The sequence below is a fragment of the Periplaneta americana genome, chromosome 8 (genome assembly GCF_040183065.1).
Source record: "Periplaneta americana isolate PAMFEO1 chromosome 8, P.americana_PAMFEO1_priV1, whole genome shotgun sequence".
Lineage (NCBI taxonomy): Eukaryota > Metazoa > Arthropoda > Insecta > Blattodea > Blattidae > Periplaneta > Periplaneta americana.
In genome coordinates, this window is record NC_091124.1 from 11,773,290 (window position 1) to 11,797,500 (window position 24,211).

Genomic DNA, 24,211 nt, shown 5'->3' on the forward strand with positions numbered 1-24,211 from the left:
AATGTGGTTGTGAGTGCCCTTTGTGCAGGATGATGCTGTAGACCCTATCTCTTAATGAGTGAAGTGTTCGAGGGGGTTAATTATTCCATCATATGTGAACATTTTGATAGCGCTATGGAGTTGCAATGGCCATCATGTGTAGAATTCGAAAATGTGTTACTATATGTTACAGATGCTGCAAGCTATATGAAGAAATCTGCTAAGTTTCTTGAAACACGTTATCCGAATATGATACACGTTACATGTCTTGTACATGCTTGTCATAGTCCATTGCAACGCATCAATACGTAAATAATATTACCAGTATGTCAAGTACAATGAAATAATTAGGTTTCTTAATGAGAATAAATTAGAATTGCACTTTGTAAGTTTCATAGCTAATCACTGGAAACTAGTCAAAAGGACGCACCAATAATGAGACTTTCATATACTGGGTGTTAATTTCAAAGTGTGTCATGACGTCACTGTTGTTGGGTCACCGATTTGAAGCGAGTTTCAGTTTATATGTTAGAGAAGTTGCCTATTATTTAAGGCGTTCTTCAATCTGAACTTGAGAACGTGTACGGTATAACTTGAACGTCGTAGCAACAGATGGCGGTCTGTACGGTCTGTGTGCTACCATGACCTCTTTCGAACTGTGTTTTGCGCCGGCAAGTCGTACGCAGGGTATTTGTTATCATCGGTTGCGTACGGTAACATTCCACAACACAAATCAAATGCTCCGTGTCCATGTTGACCGTCGAAGTTAATGTCAACAAATACGTAAGTAATCGTCTTAACCCTCTCTCCATATCCCGACAGTACGTATTTCCAAACAGTTCACATTCCTGCCACTACCGGCGTTACCGTACGTATCGGCACGTACTCTTCAGAATGAACGCCGTACTTGCTAGCCAACTTCTCTGCCTCTTAGATTATACACCTGAGCTGCGGAAGTGTAGGAAGATTGAATTCTCTAGGCTCATCAGCTAGCCACATGACGGCATACAGCGAGCCAAGACACATTTTGAACTGAACACCCAGTATTACTTCATTTCTCATGAACAAAACTGTACTACTGCCAACGTCACGCTGTCTATCGTTATTTACCCCATCCCTCTCAAAGCAGGTATGCTATGTTGCATACTAAGCTGATAGCAATACTTTTCCCGGGGCCTAATGATTATAAACTGCTGTAGAGTCGTTGTCGGTAGTCTTATGTACATGAAAATGGTGACACCAGAAAGAGTAACTCAAAAATGTTATTGTGCATATCTCACAGACACTCACTGTCCACTCCGGGTGTCACATAATAGATATCAAGGCAATATTCCCACTCACTTTACACGTGCTCGAACATATCTATTGGATTGGACACACTGACTCCGGAGATACGATGTCGCAGATTTTGATTCTGAGGCAGTGGGATAGAAAGAGTTGTCATGGTACTAGAAGTTCAACATACGATATCTGGTAGTGTACTAATTTTAATGAACATTAATAATAATAATAATAATAATAATAATAATAATAATAATAATAATAATACATAACTTTGTAACACTAAACTTTAAAATCGTATATGTTACAGTTGATATAAATATTTAAAAAATCAAAATTTAATATGATGAAAGCCACCGGCGTAGTTCAGTCGGCTAAGGCGCTTGCCTGCCGAACTGGCGTTGCGTTCGGGCGCGGGTTCGATTCCCGCTTGGGCTGATTATCTGGTTGGTTTTTTTCCGAAGTTTTCCCCAACCATTAGGCAAATGTCAGGTAATCTATGGAGAATCCTCGGCCTCATCTTACCAAATATCATCTCGCTATCACCAATCCCATAGACGCTAAATAACCTCATAGTTGATACAGCGTCGTTAAATAACCAATAAAATAAAAATAAATAAATAATATGATGAAGGATGGATATAACAGAGAGAAATTCTTCATCATATGATAATGCAGAATGCCTGCAGAGAACAATCATATGTACTTGGCTACATCATAATAATACAAAATTTAATAGGTATGTCAACGAAAAATATTCCCTCCTCTACATTTTTTTTTTTAAATTCGAACGCTATGTAGGTCACATTACTCACCAAAAAGAATACCTAGTTTATAACACTCCTGGAAGCGCATCATTTAAGAATATGTAGACTTGTAATGTTGCCATATTCATATTTATGAGAAAAATATGCGAGGTTTGGAACTTATATAAATATAATGGTTTCTGGATTTACTAAAAAGAATTCCACAATAATTTCATGGAAAAATTTCTTTCTCCATGGAGATTCGAACCAACGGGCATTCCGTAACATGAGTCCTAGGCAAGATGTTTTATTTATTTACTTATTTATTTTTATTTATGTTTCATTTATTTATTTACTTATTTATTTATACACTTATTTACTTATTTATTTACTTATTTACTTATTTATTTACTTATTTACTTATTTATTTACTTATTTACTTATTTGTTTATTTGTTTCTTTATTTATTTGTTTCTTTATTTATTTGTTTATTTATTTGTTTATTTGTTTCTTTATTTATTTGTTCCTTTATTTATTTGTTTATTTAATTGTTTATTTGTTTGTTTTTTGTTTGTTTGTTTTGTTTTGTTTGGTTTGGTTTGTTTTGTTTTGTTTTGTTTTGTTTTGTTTTGTTTGTTTGTTTGTTTAACCTTGTAGAGATAGGGCCAACAGGCCTTGTTTTTCCCTCTACCAGAGGACCACGATGCCACGGTGCGAGACTAATTTATGACTACTATTTAAAAAAATAAGCTCATTACTTAATTTGATTCTGAGATGTATGCAGCATATGCACATTTAAAAGTTTTTGTTCACTCATGATGTAATAGTGAGTAAAGGAAAGAAACAACGCACTTAAAAGTTATGTATGACAGCTCAAAATATTCTTTAATGATCCATTATAACGCCATAAATAATGGTTGCAACTTTTTGTGCATCTGCAATTTAAACATTAGGAGATTTGTAATTATTATTTGTCCTTGCGTTCACTTACGTCTACAAGTCCCCTTTTAAACTTTACCTAAGGTGAGAATGGAGACAATGGACACTCACTGCTTAAACCCTTCTCTTAAATTCCAAAGCGACAGCAAGTTAAAAGCGAAGTATAGAAGTCTACGTCTATTGTAATTACATTAGTGAAGCTACAGTAGCTTTGAACTTGTAAATTCCACACAAAAGCTCAATTTGTGATTTTACAAGACTTTGCAAACACCGTTCTTTGGGTGTAGTTACAATACGTCTAATCGTAAGAGAGTAACAACATTCTTTCACAAAAATAATTTATACCGGTAATGTTAGCTTTTATATTATTTTAATTTAATTTCATACACAAGTATTCGCGACCGGGTAGTTTTCGGTTCGTAGATCTGTGAGCAGTATGGGATGAAGATAAATGCAAACAAGACGAAGACCATGGTTACCAAAAGAAAACTAAAGGAGGTAAACGTACGAATTCGAAATGAGGCAGTAGAACAAGTTTAGTGGACAGTTTCAAATACTTGGGTTGTACTGTAAATATTAACCTGAGCTGCTGCCAGGAAGTCAAAAGGACAATAGGAAATACGTAGCAAAGGAAGGTTTTAAAAGGAGCAACTTCTGCAGACCTTTGGAAAAAGAAATAAAGAAGAGACTAGTGAAGTGTGGCATTGTATGGGGCAGAAATATGGACATAACGATGAATTTAAGAGAAATGACTAGAAACATTTGAAATGTGAATATGGAGAAGAATGGAGCGTGTGAAGTGAACAAACAGAATATAAAATGAAGCTGTGCTAGAAAGAGTGGGTAAACTGATCAGGAAGAGGAGAAGAAATAAGCTGGGTCACTGGCTGAGAAGAAACTGCCTACTGAAGGATGCACTGGAAGGAATGGTAAACGGAAAAAATTTCGGGACAAAAGAAGATATCAGATAATAGATGACATTAAAATATATGGCTCATATCAACGGGCCAGTTCAAAGGGGAAACCAGTCAAAATTTAAAGTTTTGAGAAAACTGCATTTTAAGCTGCATGTTGCTGTGAAAAATCAAATTAGTACACTCTAATTTGAAACTTCTACAGGGACATCATTTTATTTTTATTAGCATTTTTAATATTAACCTGGCTATACCTTTGGATCAACGCCGTTTCCTACCCCCTTCCACAACTGGAGTTCGATGATACTGGCGTAATATACAAACAAAATCACTTTACTAGGTATAGAAGGGAAGAAAAGTAGTTCATCCATTTACGTAAACTAGGAAATATCGCGCTTTTGAGTTTGATAATTTTCATTAGGTTTTTGTTTAATCTAGATACAGTATAGTATTAACAATGGGTGTTTTTACTCATGAACTGAGCTGTCCATGTGGACGTATTCATTATGCATTATGCAGTGTATATTATACTGTCTACAGCACATTAGCGTGCAATATAGAGAATGAAGTTAAATTGAAAAATAATCATAATATGGATATTTAAACACATTTTTGAAAATGGTGGCCGTTCATTTCGATACATGCTTCAGTTCTTTTGTGCATATTATCGCACTATAGACTATTGTACCTAATCCCAATTACCAGTTTCGTCCTTCGTACTAGTAACTCATGTTGAAATAATTCTGTACCTACTCTATAAAAGAGACCTTACGTACTGTAAATTCAATCTTCACTTCTGCCCGATCCGAAAAGATAAAATTACACAGACATACTATCTACTGTCCGTCCAAGAGGTTATGTCGTAGGGTCTTAGAAAGGGAGGAAATCACGTGACAGTTAATTACTTAACGAGGTCCTTTTATTTAAGCTGTTTTAAACAGTTGTATAATATAACGTAGACTCCAATTCCTAACAGAAATTAATGTTCTCAGAAAAGAGCTAAGACGACAGCCCAGCCACTAGCTGGCGAATAAAAGCAGGTGGGGGAAACCGGGATACGACGTAGGCAAATGGACGACAGTACCTGTGCGAAAATGATTCAATATTGAAAGCTCTTTCGTCACTGGAAAACGCGAACATATTTTTGGAACGTACTGTTTACTATGACCGTAAGGCTACTATGACTGTACATGCGATCTTGGATCTGTGTCCAGGACGGTTGATCTTCATTAGTAGAAGGGGTGGGAGTGAAGTACATTCAAAAACTCAGGTACAATAAAAATTGAAGTAAAAATAAAATGATGTCCCTGTAGTGTAACGTATATAAAAGATTAACAGAATTTGGTGTTATTTAAGTGATTCTTGGATTTTTCACAGCAACATGAATCTTTAAAATGCAGATTTATCGAAACTTTAAGTTTCGAGTTGTTTCCCTTTTGAACTGGATTGTCGATATGCGGAGACTAAGAGGAAGGCGGAAAATGGGAAGATTGGAGAATGCTGAGTTTGCAGTGAAAGGCGTGTCCTTGGGCAGAACACTATGAAAGAATAAATGAATGAATGAAGAGGCTGTTGGACAATAATTTCATTTAGGTCAAAATTAGATAAGTTCTTGCTTGAAAGATTAATACTGATTTATATTTGTTACTTTTAATGACTCTAACACCTGTCCATTCTTATTATTACCATTAATTTCTTTAAATAGAATACAAAACCTCTAATGGCAAAATCTCATTACGTTAATATTATTCTCATTATATCAACATGTTTTAGATTTATATTTTGCTCCCTATAACATAGTCCTAGTAAACTACTATTAAATTAATTCTCATCATTTTAACCAACTAGCTATCTCAACTTAACTATAATTCTTTACATATTGCATATATAAATGACAATTAAAATTTATTACATGTGCCGTCTATGCTTATCCTTAAGGATAAGCATAGACGGCACATGTAATAAATTGTAATTGTCATTTATAGTAATTAGCTTATCGGCCCCATCATGCCTCTTAAATTTATTGCATATAGATTGAATTTAATAATAATAATAATAATAATGATAATAATAATAATAACAATAATAATAATAATAATAATAATAATTTATTTTAGCTGGCAGAGTTAAGGCCGTAAGGCCGTCTCTTCCACTCAACCAGCAAAAAGTATATATACATATACATGAACTTACAAAGAATTCAACAATTTGATTTAGATAAGAGCTACATGTATACAAGAGTTATTTACGAATTAAACAACAAAATACTATGAACTATTAATTAAATACTGAAATAAACACTGTAGCAGAATTAAGCTAAAATATATAGAATGTTAATATATTTCAAATAATATTAGATAATAGAAAGAGATTATTATGAGATAATTTTGAAAATACAGCACAATCAGGATGATGTCTAAAGAAAGAAGTAACAATGTAGTCAGTGATAGTTTAAATCAGTATGATTGGAGTGAAATGCTAATGAGGTTATCTTTTAAGCTGTTTCTAAAGGTCTTTACTGTCTTGCAGCCCCTAATACTTTGTGACAAGGAATTTCCCAGGAATTACGTTGGGTCATAAAATTTATAAAGCTAATTAAATTATTACTTTTTCGTGTAGGCTTTATCTCAATAAACATGCAGACTAGTTCAGACATGGTTTCTTGTAAATAGTTCTCTTAATCTATCACAAAATATTTCAATATATGGTAATTTCATCAGTATAGAATTTTGTTATTCTAGGTTTATTATTATTATTATTGTATCTCCAATGGGGGGTAGCCCTATTTTACATATGTATGCTAGGGCTATAGTTTTACACAAAAATTAGGCCTAAGCATAAAACAAATTGAAAAGAAAAATAAATTAGCTTACACAATGGAAATAAAACCTAAACAATCCGTAATTTAAACATTGCGATTGCAAATCAAACATCAGTCATCAATTGAGACATACAGAAAACAGTAACAACACATAAACAAAACATTTCTTATAGCGGTACTCTATAACACAATTAAGCAACTTTCCCTAACATACATCATAAATTAATACACAATAGTCATACAAACACAATCAAGCATCCCATAACTATGACTCACATACACAACAAATCAAGCATCCTCTACAACACATACACTTCAACATAATAACCTTAATTTTAAAAGTTACAAATTTCGCTGCAAAAGAATAAATAGGACACTGTTACTAAATACTGTTATTTCTACAAGGTCTTAAATACACCTGTAATAAATATGTGAAATTCCTTTATGCAACATTGCTTCAGAAGAACTTTTGTAATTGGTGGTGAGAAAGTTGTATCGCACATGCTAAGGTGGGTTTCTAGCCGGTATCTCTTGCGTTCTTGTAGTGGGCACTGAAATAACAGGTGGTCGACTGTTTGTGTGGGGTGTTCACAGGGACATGAAGAGCCATTTGGGTTGTCAATTTTGAAACGTTCAAAATATGAATTAAATTTTCCGTGTCCAGTCATAAATTGCGTGGATATGTAAGATGGTTCATAATTCTTTACGGTTAGTCTATCTTTAACTGTGGGAAAATACAGTGATTTTGTGATTTTACCATTTGTACTAGGTTTAATTTGTAAATCAGTAAATACAAAATATTCTTTGTTCTTAACTTCTATGATAAATTGCCTAGCTCTCATTAGTCAGGTAACCTTTTCTTACTTTGATTTTTATTGTAATTGTAATTGAAAATTTAATATTAATTGTAATTTTATTCTTCATATTATACTTGTAATCCCCTGGTAAAGGGGCAGAGAAGGCCTCACGGCCTTATCTCTACCAGGTTAAATAAATAAATACTAATACTAATGCACTAGTTGTTAAAATTTAACTGAGTAATTGCTGGAGAATTTTTATTACATTGTAAATATTCATAATTTAAATATATATATATATATATATATATATATATATATATATATGTCACTATTGTATTGATTAAGGCTGGTTGAGTGCAAAAGAAGGCCTTATGGCATTAACTCTGCCAGCGAAAATAAAACATTCTATTCTTAGTAGCAAGTGCGCAATTTTCTCGTACCTACATAACATTATGAGTCCAAACATTCGCCATGGGGTTATCTGACATTTCCCTTAAAGTTGAGAAAACATTGGGAAAAAATCCAACCGAATACTCAGCACCAGTGGAATTAGAACTCAAATTCGAGTTCAGCCTCGGAGCACGAGTCCCACTAGCTAACCACTACACTATGTTAGTAGTAGGTTCATATCGATATTCTTGATGATAATAATTATGTTGACGAATTTATTTATTTATTTATTTATTTATTTAAATTCAAATATACAGAATAAAGAAATATAATTACAAAACACACAAAGAGAAATACAAATAAAATAATACAAGCAATATAAAAAGAAGATACAGTAGTATTAACAAAATTTGAGACCGAATGAGCAGCGCTCGTGCTCGGTCGCAGTTCAGATATAATATTAAAATAAAAAATAATAATAATATAAATAAATAAGTAAAATAAAATAGGAACTAAAATAAAATGACAGCGGCAATGGAATTATATAATATAATATTAACACTAGAGAAGAATAATATCGCACGTGAAAAGTAGGACTAATATATATTTCAAAATTATAGAATACAAATATAATATAGGTTGATTAATTCATACACATAGGCTATAAATTTATTTAATCAAATTGAAGATATTAGCAAGTTTCTAATTTTCTTGTTATATGTTAGTGGGTTACATGTTAGAAGTTCTGGGTGTAATTTAGTTAAAGCATTGTACAACCGAGGGCCAAAATTTATGCTATGTTTTAGACCAGCAGATGTAAGACATTTAGGTTCTACTAATATTGAATTAATATTTCGTCTTGTGTCATAATTGTGTATCTGTAATACAAACTTATTACGATTTTTATGATAAAATTTTAACAGCGTATACTTATAAATTTGTTCAATATTAAATACATTAAATTCAGAATAAATTAATTTAGTTGGATAATCGAAACGTTTCTTCAAACAAATTTTAATTATTCGTTTTTGTAGTAAATTTAACGGACTAAGATTAATTTTTGTACTTCCACCCCAAACAATTATACCATATTGAATGATAGACTGAATAATGTCCAAATAAACATTTCGTAGAACTCTAATGGGTAAGTAGCATCGAAGATTAACGAATTTATAAATTGTTTTACGAAGCCTCTTACAAAGATAAGTAATGTGATGAGGCCATTTTAAATTCTGATCAATAATGATACCCAGATATTTGACATACGTGGCTTCTTTCAAAGGTGGACATTTACAACTTTTGGGATCTAAACAATTTTCACTGTGTATTATGAATGATGACAGTAAGTTGCTGTAGAATATATAAGTAGACCTATTGAATCGTCTAACAAATTTCTTAGACTCAAATTCGCACAAAGAGCTAAAAGTTGCATTGCGAGCATTGTCAATCTGAATTCATTCCGCAATTTACTTGTCAGCTTTTTGCTGTCTGGCTAACTCTCTAATTCCCTTGAGTTGCGACGTGCATTATGCTTGAATGTATAATTAGCAGGGAAGCCAGAGCGATGCCCCCGAGTTACTGCAGGCAGCTCTCAGGGAATCCACTTCTTTCTCTGTGAAAAGCTCCCTGATTATTCAAATGTTTTTGCCCATTTCCTTGCGCTCGCATTTTCGGAACTTGTGTTCTCTTGAGGGCGGCATTATCGGGATAGTGAGGAGGGGAGACGTGCGAGCCTCAGACAAAAGAAAACTGCATAGCGCACCGGAGACATGTGGAACTGAAGAATGGAATCCACTCAGAACGGCTGCTTACTGTTTGGGAGACTCTCAAATCAAGGACACAATGCTAAGAATTTTCTTTTGTTTTTTTTTCTAGCTAACTAGGCAAGAAATTAATTTAGATAAACTCAATATAATATTTGTTACTCAGTCAAATAACAAATCAATGTAAAATAATGACTTATATTATATGGTCATTAAGTTTTATATACATGAATTACAAATTGCAAACGTTTTCGCCCATTCAGGAATCTTCAGGCACAATTATACAATATCTCAATATCAAACTATGTAGCTATTACCAAAGCTCGGAACTTGGAGACTTGTGTCTTTGAATTGGCTAAGCGACCGGACTTAAATGTCAACAAACGCCCGCTTCCAGCACGGAGGTACTGCCAGGTCTGCTATAAAGGTGGTTTCTGGCGGGAACAACATATTGATAGTATTACGACAGCTTGAAACACGTAATTTTATAGCATATAGGACATACTGTATAATAAGAATAAACATGAGAAATATATCAAATTTACTGTTCTGCTCTGTACATTTCATTACAGTGTATGACTACGTACATTCGAAGATTTTCGAACCCATAACTTCTTCGGCTATTAGTTAAACATGATTTGAAACGAGAAAAACGTATTTCCACGTCACATGAAGTGACATGAATGTTTTCACTGTCACCGTTTTCTGTTCGATTTTCAGCAGTTGCTAGCTGATCTCTTATCTGAGAAAGATAACTACATCCTAATTGTTTCTCGAAAATAGTTTTCAATTTGCGTGTCACTACTAAGCTAGGTCCCTCTTCGACTTGATCCATGGCTATTGACAAATTTTCTACCAATTTAAGGGACTGCAATGTCTTTCTATGGATGCCCGTTTCCAGCCTCTAGTTTGTGTGTGGTACAACTTACAAAATATAAACTCTCCATTCGAAGAAAGTAATGTATTTCCTCCGAATTCCTCCACGAAATTCTGTACCTAAAATTTAAAAAATATATTTTCAAATTTCTATAATACCCATTCCTCAAACAGACCGTTTACCTGTAATTCTCTGAATGCCATTGGTTTCTTCCACCGTCTTCATTCGATGTGACCACTTTCTTAGCACATAAGACTATCCCTGAACACTTGCAGGGCGAGTTTTGTGTACGTTGTACCTGTAACCTGACTCATGCGCACGACACACAAGTCCCCAAGTTCCGAGCCTTGGCTATTACTTTACCTGAAGATGCCTGAATGGGCGAAAACGTTTGCAATTTGTAATTCATGTATATAAAACTTAATGACCATATAATATAAGTCATTATTTTACATCGATTTGTCATTTGACTGAGTAACAAATATTATATTGTGTTTATCTATATTAATTGACAATCTGAATATTTCCACCATGCTTTCTTAGTTAAGAAATGAATTGTTAAATTTAAAAAAAATCAATGTCGTGAAAATGGATTTTAGAACAATTCACTTCTTTATCATATTACCATTGACATTTTCACTTAATTAGAAGTATTATGTTCAAGACTGGGATTTTTTTGCGCTAAAATCGGGAAAATATTTATTTTTAAGTGCTAAACATCGGGAAAATATGCAACAAAAAAGGAAAAATATTTAATTATGTTCCGATTATTTTGTATGAATATAAACAAAAAGCGTTACAAGAATCACAAACGGATGTGCATCATTGCATTCAGAACTTAAGAACCTATTTTATTCCATCCACCCAAATATGTACAGGGTGTAACAAAAAAGTGTGCAAACTTGATTTCTTAGTAGGGTTCGCAAGTATGTTCAGTACGTATCTTTGCTGGAATTATTATGGTGCATTCTGTTTACATTTCCTTGGATGAGCTGTTCAAAATGTCCACCTTCTGCCTGCATAAAGGCCGCAATTGTCTTCTCATCGAGATCCAAACATACTCCTAAATTCCTGGTATAGACTCTAGCTCTTCTTTTCTGACAGCCTTGCAGAATCCGCTGACTGGAGATTCTCTTCATTATCCACAGAGTCGAAAACACCAACGACTTTAAGTACCCCCACAGAAAGAAGTCCAATGGGTTAGGATCTGGTGAGCGTGGAGGTCAAGCATATAGAAACTACAGTTATTAATGCTTCCAAGATTTCAAGTTCTGTTCCTAAACTTAAATGTCAAGATTTAATTTTCTTAATTATGTTAGGTGAAGAATACAATGCGTGCAGTTCTGCGTTGTGTAACTTTCTTCATTCTCCTGTAACTTCATTCTTCTTAGCCCCAAATATTTTCCTAAGCACCTTATCCTCAACCACTCTTAACCTCTGTTCCTCTCTGAAAGTCAGAGTCCAAGTTTCACAACCATACAGAACAACCGGCAATACAACTGTTCTATAAATTCTAACTTTCAGTTCTTTTTTTAAGCAGACTGGATAACAAAAGCCTCTCAAGCGAATAATAACGGGCAATTCCCGTATTTATTCTGCGTTAAATTTCCTCTCGAGTGTCATTTATATCTGTTACGTTGTTGCAAGGTATTTTAATTTTTTCAGCTTTTCATTTCCATTTCATAAAATTCTGGTCACGAGACACATAATCATATACCGTACTTTGCTTTTCTGGATTTACTTCCAAACCTATCTCATTACTTGCTTCAAGTAAAATTACCGTGTTTTCGCTCGTAGTTTGTGGATTTTCTCCTGACGTATTCACGTCACCCGCATAAACAATCAGCTTATGTAACTCGTTCAATTCCAAACCCTCCCTGTTTCCTGGGCTTTCCTAATGGCATATTCTAGAGCAAAGTTGAAACGTAAAAGTGATAGTGCATCTCCTTGCTTTTGACCGCAGTGAATTGGAAAAGCATTAGATAGTTACTGGCCTATACGGACTCCGCTGTAAGTTCTAAGTTCTACTGAGACACCTTTTAATTAATCGAACTAGTATTACTGAAATTAAAAATTCAGTAAGTATATTACACAATACTTCTCTCTTAACCAACTCATATGAAGGGTACACGGGAAAAACGATCAAGGTCCATCAAAAATCGAAATTGAGTTAATAATGCTATCTTATAGTGGAAAAGAAGTACTATCATGTGGTGTAGCTAGTAAGAAGAAATCATCATTCTTGACATTCCACTACGTCAATTTCTATTAAATACACACATAACAAAGTATTAAGTGCTTAAACTTTAAGGGCCGTATTCATGGACATTTCGCAGCACGCACTATGAGCGTACTAAGCTAGCCCCGGCTATCCACTGGTTACTAGTACAGAATTCAAATCATATCCTATCGCTAACACTGGTTTATGAATACGAAAAACGCTGATAATCCACCGAAAGCCCGCGCTAAAAATGTCTATGAATACGGCCCAAAAATTAGTTTTTCTCGAAACTTTCTAAAATGGACCTTGATCGTTATTCCCGTGTTCATATGTCTTTTTCAAATCTATGTACATTTATTTGTTTTTTTTTTATTTTACTTGGTTATTTAACGACACTGTATCAACTACTAGGTTATTTAGCGTCGATGAGATTGGTGATAGCGAGATGATATTTGGCGAGATGAGGCCGAGGATTCGCCATAGATTACCTTGTATTCACATTACGGTTGGGGAAAACCTCGGAAAAAACCCAACCAGGTAATCAGCCCAAGCGGGGATCGAACCCGCTCCCGAACTCAACTTCAGATCAGCAGGCAAGCGCCTTAACCGACTGAGCCACGCCGGTGGCCTACATTTATTTGCTAGACATATTTATAAATATGGGTTTGTAAAATTTAATGTACACTTCATATGTGTGAGTGGCTGATTCTGTATTCCACATTAGATTCAAAATTTTAAACGAAAAAGAATTTAAATTAAATCCTATGAGCTTGGGAGATTCTGTTATATGTCAGAAAGAAAAGGAAGGAAACATATTCTTGTCCTTCCTCTGACAGGAATGTTGGCTCAGAATTCTTAGTATCTTGCTGAATCGGATATTTGTATCGGTTTCTCCGCCTTAAACGTTTTGGTTACACGAATCTTCGTTTGCGAAGACGCTGGTTGCGTGTTTTCCTTGTCAAGCTACAAAAGCCCCTGAGGCTGCGACTCCCCGCCTCACACGTGTGTCTGAATATTGGAGTGCGAATGACGAAATAATGAGCACACCCCAGGCTATCCGACACGAGAGCTGCTTCGATACAGCTCGAGAGCTGTCGTGGTGGTCAACACTTCGACTATTTACAAGAATATTGAGTCTAGATTTTACACTCTATTGAATATGCAGATAATAAAGTCTAGCCTTCTGTTTGTTGATATGGTATTAAGAGTGTCTTCTGTTTCTATTTCGGACACGATTATTGCAAATTGAAATTTATACAGGGTGATTCATATTATAATCTGTGACACTTCATACTGTCTGACACATTAAAACAAAAAACAAATAAATAACATTTAAAATGTAAATTTAGACATTTATTTAGAATATTTTGTGCATCATATTACTTCTGCTAGGTGACAAACAGGTCTGAAGATGATTCATATCATATTCATGACAAAATTAACATTTTCCAAATTATTATAGTATTTTGTAAAAAGAGAGTAGCAAAAGGATCTATGTGTAAACTTAGAAACACCCATCATGACATGACATTATAAGATATTTCATCCTTAAAAAATTGGAAAAAAAAAAAAACATTTTAAAGGCATTTAACAATGAGAAAACACAAACATTTACATTAAAAGATATGATAAAGGAACAATAAGGAGAGTAGCAAACGGATCTATGTGCAAACTTAGAAACACCCATCATGACATGACATTATAACATATTTCAACCTTAAAAAATTGAAAAAAAAAAAATTTAAATGCATTTAACAATGAGAAAACACAAAAATTTACATTAAAAGATATGTTAAAGGAACAATAAAGAGAGTAGCAAGAGGATCTATGTGCAAACTTAGAAACACCCATCATGACATGACATTGTAAGATATTTCATCCTTAAAAAATAGAGAAAAAACATTTTAAAGGCATTTAACAATGACAAAAAAAAAATTACATTAAAAGAGATGTTAAAGGAACAATATAGAAAATATAATGATAATAAATGAACGAAGTGTAATTTTTGTTAGTTAGAAAAACTGTACTCTTACAAGTCTTTTTAGCTGGAGTGTACACTTTAATAATGTTCAAGTAAAAATATTTGCTTGTTATGGAATATATGGGACCATATTTTCGAGGAGCTTTCCCTTCTCCCGAATTTCACTCCTGCTTTTTTGAAGTACCCAACTTCCTTTACCTCTCTTCCTCCTTTTCAAAACGTTTTCCTCCATATGGGAGATTCTTTGAGTTTTCTTAGCAAAAGTAAAATGTCACGTAACACACAACAAATACCTGTAACACAAATTACGCTTTTGTACAAAACGTTAATATGACTCAGGAAGAGAGTCGACAACTTTGGAGGTTATGTGAGGATTGACACATAGACCCAATTAACGAGCTGTTGGAGATAAACCCAGCGATAGTTCTTGGAATTGGTACTAATATATCTAAGGGTAGTCGATATAATCCGTGGCTCTACAGCCCGTCAAGGACCTAGACCGACCAGCCTGCTGCTGGCCTCACACTCACCTGCAGAAACAGAGGTAGGCGATCATCCAACCAGAATGGAGGTATCGTGGTCTTTGAGGGCTGTCCTTCCTTAAGGAGATTCAAGCATAATTTAAAAGGTTGTGTATAAAGTGCAAATTAAAATTAAGGTGACATTTAACATTTAATTTTTTTAAGGTGACATGTATTTATTTAGCCTGACGAGTTACTTCCTTGGTTTGAATTGTAAATTATTTAAAAATAGCGTGTAAGAGGGCCTTAGACTAGAAATGTTTAGTTTAAATGTAGTTCTGTTTATAAGTACAGTATGCATAAGGGTGTAATTATTTGACTTATTTGAACTGTTGTATCAGTAAAGCGAGGTGAGTCAGTGAAGTTATGGTTTTACAGTGCAGTGAATAGTTCCGATCAGTGATAATTTATGAAATGTGTTCTATAGTGTCAGTGAAATGTGTGCTAAAGTGTCAGTGAAATGCGTCATAGTGCCACTACAGTGAGTGAGATGAGAATAAAGTGAAAGACTATTGAAACTTATGTAGGGCCTATACATAATAATGTAGGTTGTAATGTAAAAATTAGGTATTTTATTTATGTTTTATTATTATTGTGTTAAATTATATTGTGTATTCTTATTGTCTTGTGTATAAAATTGTAGGCCTATTGTGTATTGTATAATTGTATTGTGTATTGTAAATTTATTGTGTATTGCTTATCATTTCTTTATTGCGTATTGTTTATATTGTGTATACCACTGCCACCGGGTGCATGCCCATTTGCAGTGTAAATAAATACATACATGATACCCCCAGCCGTTATAGCTGGCATTCGCAACCGGATTTCGCTACCTATCGTAGCTCCCCAAGTGCATCACGATGCTGGATGGGCACCGGTCCCATACACTAGCCGAAATTTCATGAGAAAATTTCTTCCCCCATGAGGACTCGAACCAGCGCACATTCCGTAACGCGAGTCTTAGGCAAGCGGTAGTCCATATACCCTTCTGAAATTCATTGGGAAAGGGACATGGATCCATTTAAAAGTATTAGCTGTGAAATCATGATTTTGGCACTTAGATCCTTATAAAACTAAACGCTTCAATTGTATTTCTACATGTCATCGTTTCGGAACACCTTGTATTCTAGTGTTTCTATCCAGAACCAATTACCAGACGAATACAACAATTTGGGAGGCAAAATCTGAAGTCGTGCTATTTGAGTAGGAGTTGTATGATCCCATCTTTAATGATATAGACAGAGGGTAAAATTTACTGTCACGATCCCCAGTAACCGTTAAAGAAGGAAATTGCTATTCAAACTAAATTATCTCGGGAAGTTTCCACGAGACTTGGAGGAGTTCTCCACGCGCATTGAAGGAGCCGTCTTTTTAATATTTTCTCGCCCTCCTGTTTGATAGAATAACCACCACCCGGGTTGGTTTCCCCCATTAGCGCACGCCGTCGAGGAGCGGGAGGGCCTTGAGAACAGTTAACAACTGCTCTTAACCTCGTTACTTCCTTCGCGAGGAGACAGCGAGGTGGGGGTGGAGCGCTTCCTCGCGACATGGTCATTGTTCTAGTCACGTGCTAATTAGCTCTTCGATGAGAGCAGCGGTTCGAATTGTTCGCATCTTTCTTCCTCCATTGACGCTTTAAATTTCCCTACTAAACAAATATTGATCGTCTTGTAGCCAGCAGGAAGGTTCAGTTTTACAACATTTAGATGCACTCTGGAATAAGTTGCTAAAATTTCAAAACAGAATAGTTCTGAAACTTTTCAAGCATAAAACAAGATAAAACATCTAAAGTTTAACAAATGAATATTTGTCCTCTTTCTAATCTATGTAAAGAGATACGGATATCTTATATGATATGATATGATATGATATGATATGATATGATATGATATGATATGATATGATATGATATGTATGTATTTATTTACACTGCAAGTGGGCAAGCACCCGGTGGCAGTGGTATATACAATATTAACAATACACAGTTAAAATGATAAGCAATACACAATAAAATTTACAATACATAATACAATTTACAACACATATACAATTTTATACACAATACAATAAGAATACACAATACAATTTAACACAATAATAATAAAACATAAAATAAAACACCTAATTTTACAACACAACCTACATAATTATGTATAGGTCCTACATAAGTTTCAATAATCTTTCACTTTACTCTCATCTCACTCACTGTAGTGGCACTATGACGCATTTCACTGACACTTTAGCACACATTTCACTGACACTCTGTAACACATTTCACTGACATTATAGAACACATTTCATTGACGCTATAAATTATCACTGATCGGAACTGTTCACTGCACTGTAAAACCATAACTTCACTGACTCACCTCGCTTCACTGATACAACAGTTCAAATAAGTCAAATAATTGCATTCTTATGCATACTTATAAACAGAACTACATTTAAACTAAACATTTCTAGTCTAAGGCCCTCTTACACGCTATTTTTAAATAATTTACAATTCAAACCAAGGAAGTAAACTCGTCAGGCTAGATAAATACATGTCACCTTAAAAAATTAAATGTTGAATGTCACCTTAATTTTAATTTTCACTTTATACACAACTCTTTAAATTATTCTTGAATCTCCTTAAGGAAGGACAGCCCTCAAAGACCGCTGCAGGTAGGTCATTCCAATCATTTATAGTTCTATTTAAAAATGAGAATTTACCTACATCCGTTTTCTGTTTCCTACATTTGATTTTAAAATCATGATCGTTGCTACCATAGTACGTTGGCTTTTCTAACCGAGCCGTTATGTCTACCCATGCTTTCTGACCTAGATGTGCTCTATACAATGATGTTATTCTAGTTTTCCTACGTCTGTTTTCCAAAGTTTGGTATGATATGATATGATATAATATGATATGATATGATATGATATGATATGATATGATATGATATGATATGATATGATATGATAAACTGTAACATACTATACTGTAATATAACATAATACTTGTATAATTTAAAATTATATATTACTAAATGTATAATAACTTATAATGCAACATAAATATCAAATAGATACTCTGATATAATTTACCTGAGAAACATTTTCTTTAAGTTGTATTAATTTATGGCGTTCATTACCAACATATTTGTCATATTCAGTAGCATGTTGTAAAGAATAATGCCGTTGGATATTGAACTTCTTAATCAGTTAGGTTATATTAAAAAAATACTGCATTACTAATGTCATTTCGGAATATTCTACGATACAGTACTTATCATCATCATTATCATGTACATCAGCCGCTTTAATGTATGAGCGGAAGCTCCGTCTTCAAAGTTCGCCATCATATTGCAGAGTCACCACTGCACCGACACTGAATGACGTACAGTATGCATACGTCACCACGCTCGGAAGGACCGCTCTTTAAAGCACATAGCGCTCATTTCTCAGAATCACGTAATGTGGCCAACCCTGTCCTAGAGGGACATACAGTGGGTCAGGGGTGGTCTTCGAGCTGGGTCATATGACTTCCTCCTCATACGAAAATGAAATACTGAAATAAATATAATGACGTACATCCTATAATCTGCCCATTACGTTTATTTGCTCATGTACCAGTTCAGCTATTTGTGAAGGCCAAGTTGCGACGCTAAGTGAAAGTTTCGGGCGTGGATTCTGTTCCTTCCTACGTGATATATATTATTTCTCGCATCATCATCATCATCATATCATCATCATCATCATCATCATCATCATCATCAGGTACGAGAAACTTACAGGAGTAGTTTCTTCTTAGACAGTGGCCCAGCAAATTTCTTTTTCTCTTCCTGATAGGTCTCACCATTATTCTTTCTTCACCTATTATTTCCAATACAATGTCATTTCTTATTTTGTCTGTCCATTTCACAAGTTCCATTCTTCTTCATATTCACATTTAAAATGCTTCTAGTCGTTTCTCTTCACTTCGTCATAATGTACATGCTTCTGCCCCATACATTATCACTCCACACAAAGCACTTCGCTAGCTTCTTCCTTAGTTCTTTTTCCACAGGACCGCAGAAGATGCTCCATTTTCTATTAAAAGCTTTCTTGGCCATTCCTTCCCTCCTGTTGACTTTCTGGCAGCAGCTCATGTTACTACTTATGGTACACCCCAAGTATTTGAAACTATCCACATGTTCCATCGACTCATTTCGAATTCGAAAGTTTATCTTCTTTAGTTTTTTTTTCAATAAACATATTATTAAAATAAGTTTGGTTACATTTGTAATATGTGTGACAGGCTGTGGTATAATGTTATATTACGATAGAAGATCGGCAGTGCTTTTTACAAAATCGAGGAAAAATTTGAAAAACGAGGAGAGCGAGTTTTTCTGCTCGTTTTTCAATTTCCGAGATTTTGCAGTGCACTTCACAAAGGTGTATTGTATAATAATTTTTGCATGATCATATTTTACAATACATATTTTGCATTGAAAATTTAGAGCAATATTATTCCAAAGCCTTCGCAAAACTATACTCATAATGGTAACTAAGTAACAATATGTGCACTGTAATGTGTCTATTTCACTATAGTTTTATGTTATGAAGAATGGTTTCCCTAGCAACAAGACCAAATAACAATAGCTGTAAATACAACAAAAAACACGATCGTGCAAAAATAAATCTTAAAACCTGTGAATTTTGTTACATACCAAGAATAAAGACGTTTCACGTAATCCAAGGACTTTAATTAAACCCCAGTCACTACTCTCTCCTCATTTTTCGCTAGCATCATATTCATTTTACACTCCATTTTATCTTTCATCCTCTTACACCCCCTTTACACTGCTATTACTTTTTTATACGTTATTGTTCCAGTCAAGTAGTAATTTACCCTTCGATAAGGGGAGAGGTTCGCAGCCTTTGCATCTTTCTATCGATAACACATTATGTTTCCGCAATGAACACGTACCAGCTCTCGGTGTAATCAACTGCAATGCCTCAAATTTAAAGTTACGTGCAAGTCACATTCTTGAGTTCGAGCCTAGTGTAGTGCATGGAAGTTCGTCCGTTGTCTACATGAAATAGTTGGCTTACACTTCTCTAATTTCTTAAAGTGACTATCTTCTTTTGTTACTCTATTTCCTTCCTCATCTTGCCCTCCTTTCTCTTCATCTTCCTATACACCTTTTTCCTATGCTCCTTTCTTTTTTACAACCACCTTCTTCTTTCTTCCATAACATATTCTTTCCTGTAGTGAAGGTCCAATTAATCATTCGCTGAAAGCAACGGTCCCACTGTTACTTGCCCGTGTGAGCATCTTCGAATCTTGAATAATGCATTTCGTTTCTGTATGAATTCATGCGCTAGAACAAGTCATAGCTCTGACAACACACGTACCATATCTTCTTTTAAGAACACTGTTACATTACGTTATACCCAACTGCACTATCTATACTAATAATAAATCTGTAGCCGAAATTTTTCTGGTAATTTTCGATTTTCCAAAAATAATTGGTCCTAACATATATAATTAACCACCCTGAAACCGAAAATCGCTTTTTTGAAATTTTTGTATGTCTGTCTGTCTGTCTGTATGTTTGTTACCTTTTCACGCGATAATGGCTGTACGGATTTCGATGAAAATTGGAATATAAATTAAGTTCGTTGTAACTTAGATTTTAGGCTATATGGCATTCAAAACACATTATTTAAAAGGGGGATTATAAGGGGGCCTGAATTAAATGAATCGAAATATCTCGCTTATTATTGAGTTTTGTGAAAAATGTTACATAACATAAGTTTCTTTAAAAATAATTTGCGATAAGTTTTATTCTCTGAAAAATTTTGATAGGACTGATATTTAATGAGATAATTGAGTTTTAAAATTAAAATAACTGCCATCTAAGGCCGTGTAATGAATTAAAAAACAAACGACTTCGTCTATAAGGGGCCTTGACAGCAACAATCGAAATCTATGAAAGATAGCCTACAGAGAATGTTTCTGTGTTTGTATGAAGTAATATCGGAAGCTAAATTAACCGATTTGTATAATTAATTATTATTTCACCATTGGAAAGTGTAGTTTCTCTGGATGGACATAATGCTATAATGTTATTACAGTAACTTCTGATATAATATAATATAATATAATATAATATAATACAATACAATACAATACAATACAATACAATACAATACAATACAATACAATACAATACAATACAATACAATATAATATAATATGTAATATTATATAATATAATTTAAGTTATTTGAAGGGTTCAGAACCATAGTGGGCCAAGCGCCATTTACTGAATACGTAGAAAACAAGGGTTAAAATTAAGTAATTACCATAATTCAATGGACACCTATAACAAGTAAAATAAAATATACACATTAAATCTAAATGATGTCAATCTTCATTAAACTATGGTTGCATGTAATAAAAATTAAGAAACATGTTAAAGGAATTGTCATTTCACCAAATGAGTGTCTCTGGACCAAAATGATCTCATTTTAATTATTTTGATGCAATTTAAATTAAGTAACATATTAAACGATTTATCCTTCTATCAAACACGAATGTTCCCTGGATCAAATGTCCTATTTTAATTATGTAATTACTTGATATTTATTTCTAACGGGTGCAGCGGAGCGCACGGGTACGGTTAGTACTATAATAAACCTTTACTCACTTATTTACTTACAAATGGCTTTTAGAGAAACCGGAGATTCATTTCCGCCCTCACTTAAGCCCGTCAACGGTCCCTATCCTAAGCAAAGGCCACCCCAAAGGTCTCTTTCTCTCCGGCCTCCCAACTAACACTCTACATGCATTTCTGGGTTCGCCCATACGTTCTCAATATTCTGCCCATCTCAAACGTCTTGATTTAATGTTCCTAATTATGTCAGGTGAAGAATACAATGCGTGCAGTTCTGTGTTGTGTAACTTTCTCTATTCTCCTCTAACTTCAACCTTCGTAGCCCAAAATATTTTTTCTAAGCACCTTATTCTCAAACACCCTTAACCTATGTTCCTCTCTCAAAGTTAGAGTCCAACTTCCACAACCATACAGAACAATCGGTAATATAACTGTTTTATAAATTCTAACTTTCAGCTTTTTGGAGAGCAGACTGGATGATAAAAGCTGCTCAACTGAATAATAACAGGCATTTCGCACATTAATTTCCTCTCGAGTGTCGTTTATATTTGTTACTGTTCCTCCTGGATAATTGAATTTTTCCACCTCTTCAAAGCATAAATTTCCAATTTTTGTATTTCCATTTCGTACTATGTTCTGATCACGAGACATAATCATATACTTTCTCTTTTAGGGATTTACTTCTAAACCTATCTCATTACTTGCTTCAAATAAAATTTCCGTGTTTTCCCTAATCGTTTGCGGATTTTCTCCTAACATATTCATATCATTCGCATAAACAAGCAGCTGATGTAACCCGTTCAGTTCCAAACCCTGTCCAGTTCCTGGACTTTCCTAATGGCATATTCTAGAGCAAAGTTAAAAAGTAAAGGTGATAGTACATCTCCTTGCTTTAGCCCGGAATGAATTGAAAAAGAATCAGACAGAAACTGGCCTATACGGACTCTGCTGTACGTATAGTAAACCTTCAGTAACCGTAATGTACAACTATGTTATATTATTACTGAAGGAGTGCAATGACATACAGGGTGTTAACTAATATGTGGGAAATATTTGGAGAATGAGTAGAGGATCTAAAAACAAGCAACAAAATTTATTTTGCTCAGTTCATGTGGCAGATATATTATTTTCAATTATGATATTTAACTTATTTAATCTTCAATAAATGTTGAGTTATTGAGGTGAAAATAAATTTGAGATAAACTGTATATCCTGAAGTCTAAGAATTTATTAGGGATTTTAATGTACCAGGAATATAGTTATGGCCGCTTTAACCTTCAGAGTTCTCAAACAATAGTTAGAAGAAATAAATATTATTCTACTACATTACGAACGAATGAGTAATCCCTTCAGTGTTCTCCAACAATTACAAAAAAATACAGTAACTTGCAGGATACTACGCACGAACGAATAATTCTGTCATTGTTCTCAAACAATTACAAAAAGAAACACAATAACTTGCACTACATTACGCACGAATTAGTAATCTCTTCAGTAGCTTACAACAGACTGTGGTAAAGTGCACATATGCAACGTCCGACAAATGCTCTTGAACTTCAGCGTGCAAGATGGGCGTATTCTGGGAAGCAACGTTTCCGTAGATTAATATACGGAGGATTCTTTTATTCTATATTATTTATCATTAATACATTATGGAATCTGGTCTAAACTTCTCACTACAGTTCATGAAGTCCCGGATTCGATTCCCGGATTCAATTCCCGGTTAGAGCACAAGAATTTTTCCTTAAAGGGGAATGTTCCTGTGTTCGTCCATGGTCTGAAAAGTAGGCTAGCCTTAAGTCTAAGACCTCTCGTGGCACTTCATAATCTTCTTGTCATAATATCATCGGAGCAGCGTAATTCTGCCTTCTAGGCGCCCCAACCTCTGAAGTGGGTTAGAAATAAGACATTGCCAGGAAAGACCAGAAATATCAAATGACAACCTGGTGGCGATAGTTAAAAAAACATTCTGCAATCTATTAGACCTATATTACATTCTACTTATATTGTTTTTTATTTTGTTATTGGGTTATTTTACGACGCTATATCAACATCTAGGTTATTTAGCGTCTGAATGATATGAAGGTGATAATGCCGGTGAAATGAGTCCGGGGTCCAACACTGAAAGTTACCCAGCATTTGCTCGTATTGGGTTGAGGGAAAACCCCGCAAAAAACCTCAACCAGATAACTTGCCCCGACCGGGATTCGAACCCGGGCCACCTGGTTTCGCGGCTAGACGCGCTGACCGTTACTCCACAGGTGTGGACTACTTATATTGTTACTATAGTGTGTTGCATTATGTTATGTACCAACACCAGACGTTCACAAGTAA

The 24,211-nt window shown here is 34.4% G+C and overlaps 1 protein-coding gene across 1 annotated transcript in view; it reads left to right on the forward strand.

Annotated features, from left to right (window-relative positions):
• The window catches only part of nolo (no long nerve cord), a 600,625-nt gene that overhangs the window by 88,807 nt on the left and 487,607 nt on the right, over positions 1-24,211 (forward strand). The gene's annotated exons all lie outside the window — the stretch shown is intronic.